Source organism: Marmota marmota, unplaced genomic scaffold (assembly GCF_001458135.2).
Source record: "Marmota marmota marmota unplaced genomic scaffold, marMar, whole genome shotgun sequence".
In the NCBI taxonomy this organism is placed as follows: domain Eukaryota; kingdom Metazoa; phylum Chordata; class Mammalia; order Rodentia; family Sciuridae; genus Marmota; species Marmota marmota.
This window is the reverse complement of record NW_026000026.1, coordinates 48,572,048-48,586,120: the sequence shown is the minus strand read 5'-3', so window position 1 is coordinate 48,586,120 and position 14,073 is coordinate 48,572,048. Positions and strand designations below refer to the sequence as shown.

The 14,073-nt window shown below is 36.0% G+C and overlaps 1 pseudogene; it reads right to left on the bottom strand.

Moving 5' to 3' along the window:
• Positions 1-381: 381 nt before the first annotated feature.
• LOC107147584 lies at positions 382-922 on the bottom strand (annotated as a pseudogene).
• Between the last annotated feature and the right edge of the window lie 13,151 nt (positions 923-14,073).

The following is a 14,073-nucleotide window of genomic DNA, read 5'->3' as shown; positions in this document are numbered from 1 at the left end:
ATTATTTGTTGGTATGCAGCAAAAGACAGAAAAGAAAGAAACAAGTTATAACACATTTATCAAATAATCTGAAATAGGTAAATTTTCTCTCATTTGAAATTTTTTGAAATCTGCTAATTTATCAATATCAAATTCAAGAATAAAATATTCTTAGAACTTACTAAATAAAGTCCACACAAGTCATCTGTCCAGTAGACCAGAGGAAAAATTAGGAAAGACACATATTTTTCCTCTAAAAAATAAATAACATGGCTCCATTACCTCCCCTGCTTGATCCATGGGTACATCCATAACATGGTATTTCAACAGCTTTACAAACATCTCAAGATTGGAGACATATACTGCTGTATATATTAACCAGATTCTCACATATTCCAGTTACTATGTCAAAGAGTAACAATAGATTATTTGATCCAAGTACAGATTATTATAAGAATACTGCTTCAGCTTCACAGGCTGCTACGTGGGATAATTCTCTCTCACCAAGAATATGAAGATCTTGAAGGCCATGAAGCCAAAAAAGGTGCTTACACACAGTATTCCGTGAAACAGGTGTGGGGTATATATCCACACGGTTCATGATGGACATGTCCAGGTTCCAGTGTATCGGTTAACCCCAGTTCAACCTTAGGTCTATGTGGTCCCAGTCATACCATGGATCCCTCTCATGCTGTGAGCAATCAGGGAGCTTTGGGTGGTCATCATACCCCAAGCCATCATCCAGGTAAGGTTCTCCTAGTCTTTCACATGCATATTATACTTCTTGGTGGTGGCTGCTGATTCTTCTGGGGTCTTAGAATGGGGCCCTGGCAGCCTGTCCTTGGTAATGTGGGAGGCTGTCCATGGCCCCTAGCCGCTCAATGTTCTGGACAGCCCTTCACAGCCACCAAACTCCCAGGGGTCCTGAGCTGGCTGCTAACATATTCACATTCCTTGGGCTTCCAGACTTTATCAATATTTTCATAACTTGTGTCTTTGCCTCCAATATCCTTCTCTTCAAAGATGTTCTATATATTGTTGCCAAATTAACTTCCTGAATTATAATTTCCTATTATACCACTTGTATGTTTGATAACTTGGAGATATTCTCGCCTTGGAACCAAGGCTTCTTAACTGTGTGATATTGGATGTATATCACTCTCTGATCTGTTTCATATGTAAAAATACAAGTATTAGACTAGATAATCTCAGCATCCACTTTACCATATTTTCTCTGTTCACATTATCCCCCCAAATTTATGGACTTCCCTCACTTTATACAAGGAATCTTGGCCAGATGTTGATCCTCTGTCTAGCACATTTTCTATGTGTCTCCTTCGGTACATCCTTCTTCCTTCTCTACCTCTTCCATGTGCTGGAGAAAAACATTTCCTCAGCATACCACCTGAGCTCCCTCGCCCACCAGCTTCTCTTAGCATTCAGCAAATGGGAGCTACTGACTAAAGTCAGGTGGTGCAAGGAGAGAAGCCTGTGGGTTTTTTTGTTTGTTTGTTTGTTTTTTGTTTTTTCTGAATCTTTCTTTATTTAGGGATCATGTCCCTGGCAGTTGTTGTTCCCTTTGTGACCATAGCTCCTGCCAGAAGGCCTAATGGATTCCAGAAGTTACTGATGTCTGCCTACCTTCTCCTTCAAACTAGTTTTGTTGAATAACCTTGCTCACACATTTGTGTTTAGTCTCTCAATTAGGCTCTTCATTTAAATCACTTGATGGGAACCTGACTCAATGTGTCTGAAAAAAATAAAATTTTTAAATACCAATGTTTGTTGAGGAACAGGATGAAGACTAGGGGAAAGAGGAGAGGGTAGGGAATATAATGGGGAAGAATATTGATCAAATTATGATTTTAGGCAAAAATATGTTTTTATCTATGTACAAATATGTTATTATGAAATATTTCTGTATAATCAATATGCTCTAATAATTTTTAAAATAGCTCAGGTAGAAGTACTGTATAAAAGCTTCTCATCTCAGAGGCTGGGGCTGTAGCTCAGTGGCAGAGTGCTTGTCTAGCCTGTATGAGACACTGAGTTCGATCCTTAGCACCACATAAAAATAAACAAATAAAGGCATGTTGTCCATACACAACAACCAACAAAAATTAAAAATAAAAAATCCCCTCATCTCCTTGCAAATTATAAATTTTTCACACTTCACATTATCACTGGAGGCCAGATATAAACCAACTAATCTTTTCATTCCAGCAGAAATTCGAGAAAAAAATTTTCTTACCACAAAATTTAGTCACTTAATAATTTTTTCCAATAGACTAAGGACACATAAGAAAGAAATATGAACAAGAGCAGGCATTATACAAAGTAAAACCACTGCTTACTTGCTGAAAAACGCCCCCAAATAGAGCAATAACCCAAATTCGGAGGAAGTGTTGCGAGTAAGACTTTTGAAAACAGGTGCTCTAGAGTTAATGAAACATACTAGAAAGAGGAGATCTTTCAAAGTATCCTTAGGCATCCACTATACCCTCCAATTACAAGTAATCTCAAAGCACCATTTACACAATTTTCCATCAGGCATCTATGTCTTATCATTGGACTACTTACTGAAAAGTCTCACATTGGACTGTTACATATTCTTTCCCTTGTGTTGATTACCATTTGTGTAAGTGCTAACAACCAGAGAAATAGGCTAATAAATCAATAGCCAAGATGAAAAGAAGAGATGCCAGCAATATTTAATTGTATAGAAACCGTGCTATTCAGTGTGGACACATGGTGGTTAGTGACTTTCACTATTTATAAAGCTAGATTTATAGGATGCTCTCAAGTCTTGATTATCTATCTGATATGTTCTTCCCTTGCACCTGTCACAAAGAACTGTTTCAATTCCTCAGATCTCAGCTGGAAGGATACTGTTGACCACTATTGGGAAGCAGTTTCAAATAAGCAAGTCAACCAACTCTTAAAGATAGAATCATTTGTTCAATAATTAGAACACCAACCCCAAGAAAATAGGGCTACATAAATTTGATGTCTGGAACTGGTCATTAAAATGGGTTTACTAGATATGATATTTAGTTTGATTCAGTAGTGTCACTGGTAAAATGCAATAATAAGTGTGCTTTTTTTTTTTTAACAGCAGTGTCATTTATTTGCTCCACAGTTATATAGAGGATTGAATATGGAGGACTGTATAAATGCTTGATTACAATTTTCTCTGACACCACTGTGTCTGTCTGTGTTGGTTAAGGGTGAAAGCAAGAGAATGTGATAGCAATGATAGCTATGAGCAATTTTCCTGGATCTCATCAACTAGTATCACAGTTGGTTTTTACTGTTCACAAATACAAAATACTTTGACTGGAGAGCTCTGTTACTTTAACTTTAAAACTTAAAAAAATAGGTGACAACATATTAGTTTTAATTATAGTATTTTATCAGAATTAAATTATTTTAGTAGTGGGATATTTCTAAGAAGATCAGATATTACATAGAGGAAAACAAGAAGGTAATATTTGATTAATTATGTCTGAAATTTTTAACCTTAGACAATTTGTTCAAGTGTAACAATGCAAAAAACTTAGTGAGAAAATTTATTTTAATTCATAAAGAATCACTCCTTGAAAATGAGGGCTGCATACAGCAGGCCCTGCGTTTGATCCCCAGCACTACAAAGGAGAGGAGAAGGAAAAAAAAAAAAAAAACTTCCAAAATGAATCTTGTAGTTTTATATTTACTAGGACATATCAACTTCTTATCAATTAGGGCCCCATGGGATTTGGCCAGAGACATCAGAGTGACTGAAATGTCACTATTTGATGATTTTGGTTTCCCTGGCTTTATCCAAATGTGAAGAAAACTCTGTTGTCTGGCCAAGCAGTTCCAAGGTTCAAACTATTAGTATATAAGTAAGGTTGTATCCTCTGGAAAGCTACTTCTTCATGCTAGACTTACTGTTTGATAGACATGCAGACTGCAAAATGGTGTAAATGAACATTGAAAAAAAAAATAGGGCCTTCTCAGCCAGCCAGAACGTATGTTTATACTACAATCAAGAAAACAGGGCTGCCTCGGAATGAAACAAAATCTCTGCAGGTATTGTGGGTCTTGGAAGGGATTGTGTGACTATGTCATTAGAAACCCGTATAATTTTTCTTTCCAACTCTTTGAATTCTTTAACAACAACAACAACAACAACAAAAAAAAAAAAACCTGACTTTTGGCAGAAAGAAGAAGAGTATGTCTTCTAAACACTAAAAAATTCTCTTAGAGGCCTTTCCAAGATGTTTTGGACAGCTCTGCCTCTCGCTCCCTGGCAGCCCACTCTTCCATCAGTGTTTGCAGGTCAATAAGCCCTGCACAGGCAAGTGCTGTGGAGTGCATGTGTGAGAAGACCTGCTGTTGTTGCGGTAAATGCAGTGTCCACAAATTCATTAGGAATGCATTTGTTCCTGGAAGTGCTAGCTATTCCGGTAACTGGCTGCCGCCAATGTTTTTAACCATAATCTCCACTTTTGTGCAGACATTACAGGCCAGAAAACCAGTCCTCTGTTCTCACCGCCTGTATCAGTTTGTAGTTTGTTACTTGATCAGCTCATTTTACCTTTCCTCTCTTGTAAAAGGGCAGCCTGGGACACTATAGTTATGTCTGGGGCTTTCTTATTAGACTTTATGATGCAAAGAAACTCCCTAGAATAAGGAAAATTTTCAATCTACTTATTTGGTTCTAGAGATAATCATGGACATCAGGAAGAACTAAAAGATCATAGGATGCAAATTGAAGGAAAATAGTTTCTACATTCCAGATTTTCTCATACAAAACAATAGAAATATTCTATGTTCTGATTCTGCTAAAATGAGAAGTTATTTCACTGAGCAATGTTTCATTTCTGATTTGAAGTACGTTTTTAAAGTTTCATTCTTTCTGAGCAACACATTTGTAAGCTAACATTTCTGAATGTCAATAATACTATTACTTTGAATTTATAAGGAGAAATTGTAAAAAGTAAAAGGAAGCTATGTGCTGAAAGAGCCAATATTTTATAAGCATACACACCAAACCAAACACTGCTACTTTTAGCCTGATTTGACCGCCAAGTTGAGAGGGAAAAACACTAAACAAAAATGGAATCACTGCCTTTTTCTCACAAGACAACTCTGGTCTGGTTTTCTTGAAGTAATGTCACCTTAAGAGGGTGACAAGGGTGAGCTTCCTGTGATAACAGTAGCTGACAAAACATGGCCTCAGCTTACTTGTAGTTGGCATGTTAAATCTCGTGAGAAGTGCAAGGCCTTTCTATCACAAATGGAACACATCTGTCCAGGAAATACACTTCACTGTGCCAAAATGCTTTTAGTGGATCTGCCCCCTGAGTGCCCTATCAAGCTACAATTCCCTGTCAGCAAGTACCTTGTAATTCCTTTCCTTTTATGTTGATGAAAGTCTTGATCTATTATGCCAATATTGCATATTTTCTACAGTCTCCCAGAAACTATTACTCAGTAATGTGCATAGGAGATCACACTCAGTTACTTAGACAACCAACCTCAGCTAAGAGGTTTTGGCCCTTGCAGAAAAACAGTAGCTAGATGGCCAGACTGTGCAATATGGCTCAAGTTCCACTTTGTGGGGGGAAAAAAAAGAAAAAAAAAAAAGACCATTGGCGAGATTAGAAAGCAGAGAACATAATGCACTGCTTTTAGTAGGAGTGGAGAGGAGTGAGTCAAGCAGGGATGTGACTTGCTTCATTCTTCAGCCTGGTGGGTTCTGACCATATCCAGTGAGTTAGAGGCGGGTTGAGTCAAACCTGAAAGTCCCCTAGGGTTCTATTCATATTAGAAGTAGCCACAGAGCCTCAGAATGAAGCCAAGCAGCCTCTACCATCTTTCTTGAGAAAAATCACAGGATCCCAGGTGGTCTCTATGTAGGTTTTAAGCTTCTCAGATGTTCTGAAATATATCACATTCACAGACTCAGAGTAACAAACTGAATTCTTGAGTTCAGGAGTTTTTGGTGTAGCACAATCAGAAAAGAGTCACAGGAAGAGACCAGGTTAGAACAATTCTAACTTGCCCTGATGTTCACCCAGACCACAGGATAAGACCAAAAAAAAAAAAAAAATCTAGATTCAGAAGTGTGGTGAACTGAAAATCATTTGACACACCAAATTGATTTTTTTTTTGGGGGGGGGGGGTTACTGTGAATTGAACTCAGGACTGCTCTACTACTGAGCTACATCCCTAACCCAGCCTTTTTTATTTATATTGAGAGGCAGGGTCTCTGTAAGTTTTTCAGACTGACCTCACATTTGCCATCCTTCTGCCTCCGTCTTCTGAGTCACTGGGATTACAGGCATGCAACACCACACTCAGTCACAACTGATTTTTTAATAGTTCCCAGATGAATCAAAATGTACTGATAGTCATTGAGCTTTTATTGAGTCCTAATAGGAGCCAGCCACCATGTTGGGTGCTAAGGATACAGCTCAAGTAACAACAAAACACATCTGCTTCTGTTTCATTTGTGCCAGGAAGTATTCTAAACTGTTTTCAAAATACTAACTCATTCAGTCCTCACAACAACCTCAAGAGGGAGGTGTTCCTATTATACCAGTTTTATAGGTGAGTAAACTGTTTCAGAAAGGTTCAATAGCTTGCTCCAAACTTGTTCTTAGATGGCAGAGCAGTGACTTCAACCAGGCAGCATGGCTCTGAGTTCATGCTCTTAGCTATTGCAATCTCACATTCCATGATCATTAAACACAAACAGAAGCACTGTTAGCTAAATGATTTCTGATATCATAGTCCATCAGTAACAAAACCAAGCAGACAAGTCACCCACTTTTGAATACCCGGCCACTTGTGATTAGTTCTCTGAAACATCGCTGCCGTGGTCCACTGATCTTGTACAGCACACGGTATGCTGGATAAACTCCCTCCCTTTGGATGTGACTTCTTTTAGGGTAGTTAATAATTTGTTCTTGAACTTTTCAATAAAAACAAAACAAAGCTTCAAATTCCAAATTTTTCAAAATTGAAATCTTAAACCCTAAATTTTACATCCCAAATTCACCCAAATAAATGATGATAACTTTGAAGACAGCAGCAACATTTCCTTAGCATTTTTTTTTTCTTTTGATAAGATGGTACACTTGAAGAAAGCTGCTTTGCCATGAAAGTCCTCAACAGTTGCAAAAGTTCCAAGTCATAATCCTCTGTGTATATTTGCCAATGAATAATACAAGATTCGTAAAAGACCTTTTAGCCTCCATATCTCAAGCATCTTGAGAGGAGGATAATAAATCCCATGGCTCAGATATAATTCAGATTTTCAACTCCATATTCATATGATTGTTTAATATTTATTGACAAGCACTATTTGTTGGAGACCCAAGTCAGCCAAACATTTAAAGTAATTTCCCCCAGCAGAAAATCCAGTTTATAAAAATAACTTGGCAAATAATTTGTAAGTGATGTTCTTAAGTAATCAGCATGCCATCTAAGGAAATGTTGAAGTTGGTGTGCTATTTTAGAGAAGGAGCATACAAAAGTTTCCAATACAATTTATTACAAGACAAAGTCGTAGGTGGAAGAAGTCTTAGTATTATTCTTCGAGTAGATACAGCAGATAGAAAAGCACTCCATTTAAAACATGTCATTGTGGGAATGATTTAATTACTCATTTTGGCTTTTAAATTGTGTTCAATTTTATAACCTTTTGGTTAAAAAAGGACTGCCATTTACATTATAGGTTGGGACTATTCTCAATAAAATTTTAAGAAAGTCCATATGAAGAATTAAGTCACTATCTCTATCATAAACGAAAACATGATCCAATTTGTTTTTGATCTGACTCTAATTCTTTCATTTGCTTAGTTCAATATTTATGAATCCATATGTATTTATTTATTTAGATAGACCGTTATGTAATTTGTAACTGTACAGATCAACTGCTATATCCAGAGTAATATTTCAAGCACTACAAAGTGAATACGCCATAGTACCATACCTTAAGAAATGTATAGCTTAGTTGAAAAATATGATTTGTGTAAGAATACCTCTTATAAAACACAAATGTGACAATTAGCAGTCAATAATGTCAACTACATATTTGAAGATTTAAAAAGAAAGAATCATCACAACTTTTTTGACACTAAAATTTTTTATAGAGGATATATATCTGAGAAAGAATCTGGGTCTCTGGCTTATAAACAGGTAGCAATAGACCCAGAAGGAGGTTCCAGGGAGAAGGAGAATGTGTATGAGAAGCAACAAGGGCAACAATGATGTATGGCATTAATAGGAAAAGCACTCAAGAGACTAACTGAATAGGAGTATGAAGTGCCTTAGAAGATTAAGGTGCACAAAAATAAAGAGCTAACTTGAATTTCATCTCATAAAATAAACTTGAGAAGACAGTAATTGTGTAAACAGAGTTGCCATTTATGCAAATATGCCAGTTAATGGATAAGCCAAAGGAAATACTAGAGATAGCAAAGCCCAGCTGGGATTATTCCATGTATGGGGTCAACCAAGTTAGGTGAATAACCCCCAGGTACTAGAAAGACAACAAAGAAATGGAATAGGAGAGAGAATTTGAGATTCACTGTTGATGATAAATTTATACAATCTGTCATCTAATTAGACTTTAAAACTGGGCAAATTTTCAGGACTTGATAGTAGGAGAATATCCCAAAGAGAAGAATTTTTCTGTTGAGGGTTTCACCCCCACCCCCAGCATCCTCACAAAAGTAGATAAACTTCTTGAAATAAGGAGAGCAAATGCATTCCCTATGACCAGGACTATTACTAAAAATATTCTTTAGGTTTTTGTCCCAGATGAAAGTGCTAGTTGGGTAAATATGAGCTTTCAAGTTGAAGGTGCCACTATTCTTACTTAGACATGTTCTTCTTATTTGAGAGTGATACTTCCTCTGAGTGAGTGTTTCTCTGATAACAGCAGCACATTTTGATAGTCCCTCCCACAAATTGGAAGGAAGAGTCTTGTAGTGGAGGTTGACAAGGCTCTTGGCTTTCAAATTAAGGTCAGAGAGAGTGCAGCTTTTGTGGTCCTACTATCACCAACAGCTTCAACACAGTTAACTATGATGGCCACTTACTGCCATCACTTCTCAGTAATTGACAGTTACATTGTTCAGTTCTACACTCTGAATCCAGTTCAGTGTAGTGGAAAGTGCAGACGATTTTTTATGCTAGAGCTATAGTCTTTAATTTCATTTAAGTCAGGTTCATCACAAACTCATTTAATCTAAGGCAAAATAATATAAGTTTCATCAGTTCCATAATAGGTAGTGGTTTAACTGCTCAAATGACAGTTTGACATTTTGTTTGTCTCAATTTTTAGTTGATAAATAAAAATCATGCATATTTATGGTAAACAGCACTAAGTTTTAATATATTTAAACATGGAGGGACAGCTAAATCAAACTATTCAACATATACATTTACCTCACATACTTATTTTTGTGTAGTAAGAACATTTGAAATCTACTTTTAACTCTTCTAAAATATAAAACACACTGTTGTGTATTTTGATAGCCTTTAGCCAAACTTATAGTCACCATTATGTATAATAAACCTCTTGAACCTATTCTTCCAGTCTATCTGAAATTTTGTGTCCTCTGACCAACATCTCCCTAGTCTTCCACATTCCCAGCCTCTGGTAACCACTATTTTTCTGTTTCTGTGAATACAGTCCTTAGTATCAACATGGATGAAGCTAAAGGAATTTATGTTAAATGAAATAAGACACACACAGCAAGAAACACAAATTTTGTATGATCCCATTTATAGGTATAATACAAAAGTTTAACTGAATTTTTCACAACTGCAAAAATGACATTCAAGCAGTCATTTTAATTCAGAAGTAGATATACATCATTATTTCTCTTCTCTTTTAATAAATAATAGTAATTAATTTCTCACAACATATAATTTTGCTAATAGATTTGAGGATTACATTGATTATTTAAAAATGTAATTGGGTACCTTTCACATGAGAAGCAATGTGGTAGGCTTCAAGGACTCATAATCAATAAAGAGATAGATTTATTCTCAACTGATTTGTTGTCTACAGTAAGAATAGACTGGGCATGGCAGCCCTCACCTGCGATCCCAGCAATTTAGGAATCTGAGGCAGGAAGATCTCAAGTTTGATCCTAGCTTCAGCAACTTAGTGAGACCCTATCTCAAAATAAAAATAAATAAATAAAGACTGGGGATTTGCTTAGTGGCAAAGCATATCTGGGCTCAAACTCCAGTACCAAAAACATAAAAATGAAAAATATAGAATGCAAATATATATCTTTTCAGAGAATATGTTTTTGTCTCCAGATTTGAGAAGATGTTGCACTAGGTTTCCAATGAAGTCTGAAGACAATGTAGCTGATAGCATGAACTCATACATGAATTTTCTAAACATTGCTTTTTCTGAACTTTTTTTTTGATAGCCTTTAGCCAAACTTATAAAGCTTTAATTTCTTCACTCTCAAAATCCCCACAAAAATGGAAGCAAACAGTTTGTGGACTGCTGTTTCTGGGTTTTTTCTGTTCCCATGAAAGTGCAGAGGAGAAAAACAGTAAACACAAGGACGGTCAAAGCTGGCCAGATGTCAGGTGTCTGAGGCAGACACTGTACTTGGAATATGCAATGAATTAATAGTATGATCTCAATCTCTTGTTATTTTATTACATTACAAACACTAGGCTTCTTCTTCAGGAGTAAAAATTTCTTTTCAGAACTGAAATAGTTATGGTAATCCACCAGCTCAGTCAAAAGGATGGAAATTATTCTCTCTCTGAGACCAAAAGTGAAAGGAATTGGACCTCTGCCCTGAGACAGTTTGCCTTCTGAAGCTTGTTCTCTAGCATTTCCGTCTACATTTAAAGACCCTGAAGTTGTTACACTAAAAGATTGTATTTTTGTCTTTAATTTTTTATCTGTAATGATTATCTTCTAGTCAGTGGATTTAATTTAAAGTAACTATAAAATACTCTTTTTCTTCCCTGTTTTACCAAGAATTAGAGCTGAGATTATTAAATGGTTCTGAGGTACAATCAGGACAAGACTATATGCTTCTCCCATCATTGTCTTTTCATATACTATGATAGATCCACTTTGTCTACTCCTTGGTAACAAACTTAGATTCCAACCACTTTCAGTCGTAACATTCACCTGAGATGATGGTGATGGTAATGATGATGGTGATTATGATAACAGAAAAATGTATACACACATACTGGATTTTTAAAAATCTATTCATTATTGAATAAAATTGTCAATCTTAAATCCAATTCAGGGATCTTTTCCTAACTCACACAAGAACATTTTTTTTTCCGTAGATAATAAACTGTACACTTCTGAGTCCTGAACCATCAAGGGCCCCTTCTAAACCTTATACCTAACATTGAGTTTTGTATTCAGGGGTATCACCGACCTATAGTTCCAGCCTTTTTTATTTTTCATTTTTTTTTTTAAAAAAACTCTATTGTTTTAAAATATATTTTTTCTAGTTGTCCATGAGCCTTTATTTTATCTATTTATATGTGGTGCTGAGAATCGAACCCAGTGCCTCACACATGCTAGGCAAACACTTTGCCACTGAGCTACAACCCCAGCCCTTGTTTTTCATTTCAAAACAGGGCTTCTGCTTAGTAGCCCACTTTGGCCTCAAATTTGAGATACTTGCCTCAGGCTCTGAAGTAGCTGGGACTACAGGAACGCACCACTCCTCTTAGCTTGTAATCTACTTTTTGAAGAGCATTCCCCAAATTGCATAAGGACTCACAAAATTTAAAGTCATCTATCCCAGCAAATTGAGCCTGATCAGTGACTAGAAGGACATATGTGAAAGAACAGGGATGCTGATCTTCTCCTTTACTCTTCTTCCCTCTCTTTCATTTCTACCTTCCACTCCTGAGCTGGAGCAGAAGAAGGAGACTTGTTTCTTTCCTTAACAACAACTGCTCATGAATACTTCTTGACTATAGATAGCTCTTCTGAGACAAACACCTAAGTGCTGGCTCACTCAGGTATTTTCCCATGACATTAGTAATGCCCTATCTAGAGGACCTCAGGTGACTACTTACAAATAATCCCTGCCCTGTTTTGTGGGCCCTAAAATTTATATCACAGCCTTTAGAAGAGCACACAAATAGTATAGTCCATTTGATTATTGAAAAGATGCTTTATTAAACATTTTCTCTGCACCAGGTTCTGTGCTAGGTAGTGCTTTTATATTATTTCTTAATAGTGATTTAAAATATTTGTGATTAAAGCATACACACACACACACACACACACACACAGTTTCTTTAAACAAACACCAAACAATACACTTCAAGTATCAATCATAGGTGCACACTGTTTTGTGAGTATAGCATTAGGAAATTTGGACAGCATAATGAACCCCAAATATTCCAGACAGTTCAATCACTGTCATAATTATGATGAGAGGATCATCTGAACTTCATCCAATGCCAAATATTTTCTCCAAAATATTTGTTGAGAATCCACTCAGTAAATCAGACATTAATTTTTGAAGTTTTGTAACACAATACAAATAATTCTATCAAAGTGTTCTCAACATAGCTCACTCCTCTATCTCTAGTTTTATAATGCTTATGACATATAATGGTGCTCATTAAATATTTGTTAATTAAGTAAATGGGCAAATTAATTAATTAATAAAGAAATCTTATCTTCCCCTAATCAAATCCCCATGGCAAACTTGAGTTTACAATGGTAAAGTAGGCAGGGAGGAAACTTATCATCTCCTGCCAAGTTTATTTATTTGTTACCATGCTTTCCACTGTGGTCAGGATTTACATACATATTTCATCCAGCTCTCAGCTTCCTCTGAGGTTTGTGACTTTATGTGGCAATCATGTTCACCTTCTCACCAAAGACTTATAACATTCTTGCAAAAGGTGCCAGCCCAAATAAAACACTTAATTTATACTCTATCCTAATGAGAATGAGTCCCTTTCAACAAGAAGGAACTTATCCCTAACTATTAATCTGTGTTTTCCAATCTTCTGCCCAATGGATCATGCCTGCACACATATATTAGCAATAATTTCATTAAAAATCCAAAATTTGGAATAGCCATAACTCTCTCTGGAAATTAATTTTAGACTTAAACTTAGCTCTTGCTTCTATCAGGAAATTAATTATCCATTTGCTTTTAAAACATAATAAAATTAAGTGATGCTGTTTTTCTTGAGGGATGGAATGAAGCAAGACAATAAGAAAATCATGATCAGGATGAATTTTTTTTTTGTACTGAGGATTAATCTCCAAAGTATGCTGCATCAGAGCTAATCCTCCATCCTTTTATTTATTTATGCATTTATTTTTAGTTTTTTAAGACCTGCTATGTTGCTCAGGCTAGACTTGAACTTGTGATCCTCTTGCTTCAGTCTCCTGAATTACTCGGATTACAGGGGTATGCCACTACACCAAAGTATAAATTTTTAATACTTCAGTGTGTGATATTTTTGTAAGCTGTTCTTAATTTTTTAATGCATTATGAAAATTATAGTTCTTTTAAATGGAATTCTTTGAAAATATATCTCTAATATTACATATGTAATGTTTGTGCTATAATATTTTACATTTTTAAATAAATTCATGATTTCATTATCTCCAACATGGAGATGGGATGGGGGAAAATAAACAAATGTGTTCATTTCTCTAGAGGAAACATATAGCTGCCTTTTTATGAATATTAAAAGTTAAGGTCTTCTGCCCTTTCTATACTTCTTTTCTCCTCATGAGTTGATGAATGTGCTCCCCAAAAGTCATATTACTACTAGGGTGATCCTTTGGCATTGAATGACTCAAATCACTGCTCAGGCCCCCTGCCTTAAATGAAGATGGAAAGCAAGAGACTCCTCTCCTCATCCCACAATGACTTCCCAACACTCACGACCTCAAAAAGTTGCAGAAGAGGATCCCAGGTACTGGCCACTTATGCAAATTACATTATCTTTAATCTCATAAACATCTTGACTACTGCTAATTTCCTTGAAACTCTACTAGCAACCAGATTTTTTTAAGTGACCCCGTTGGTTTTTTTTTTTTTTTTTTTTTTTTTT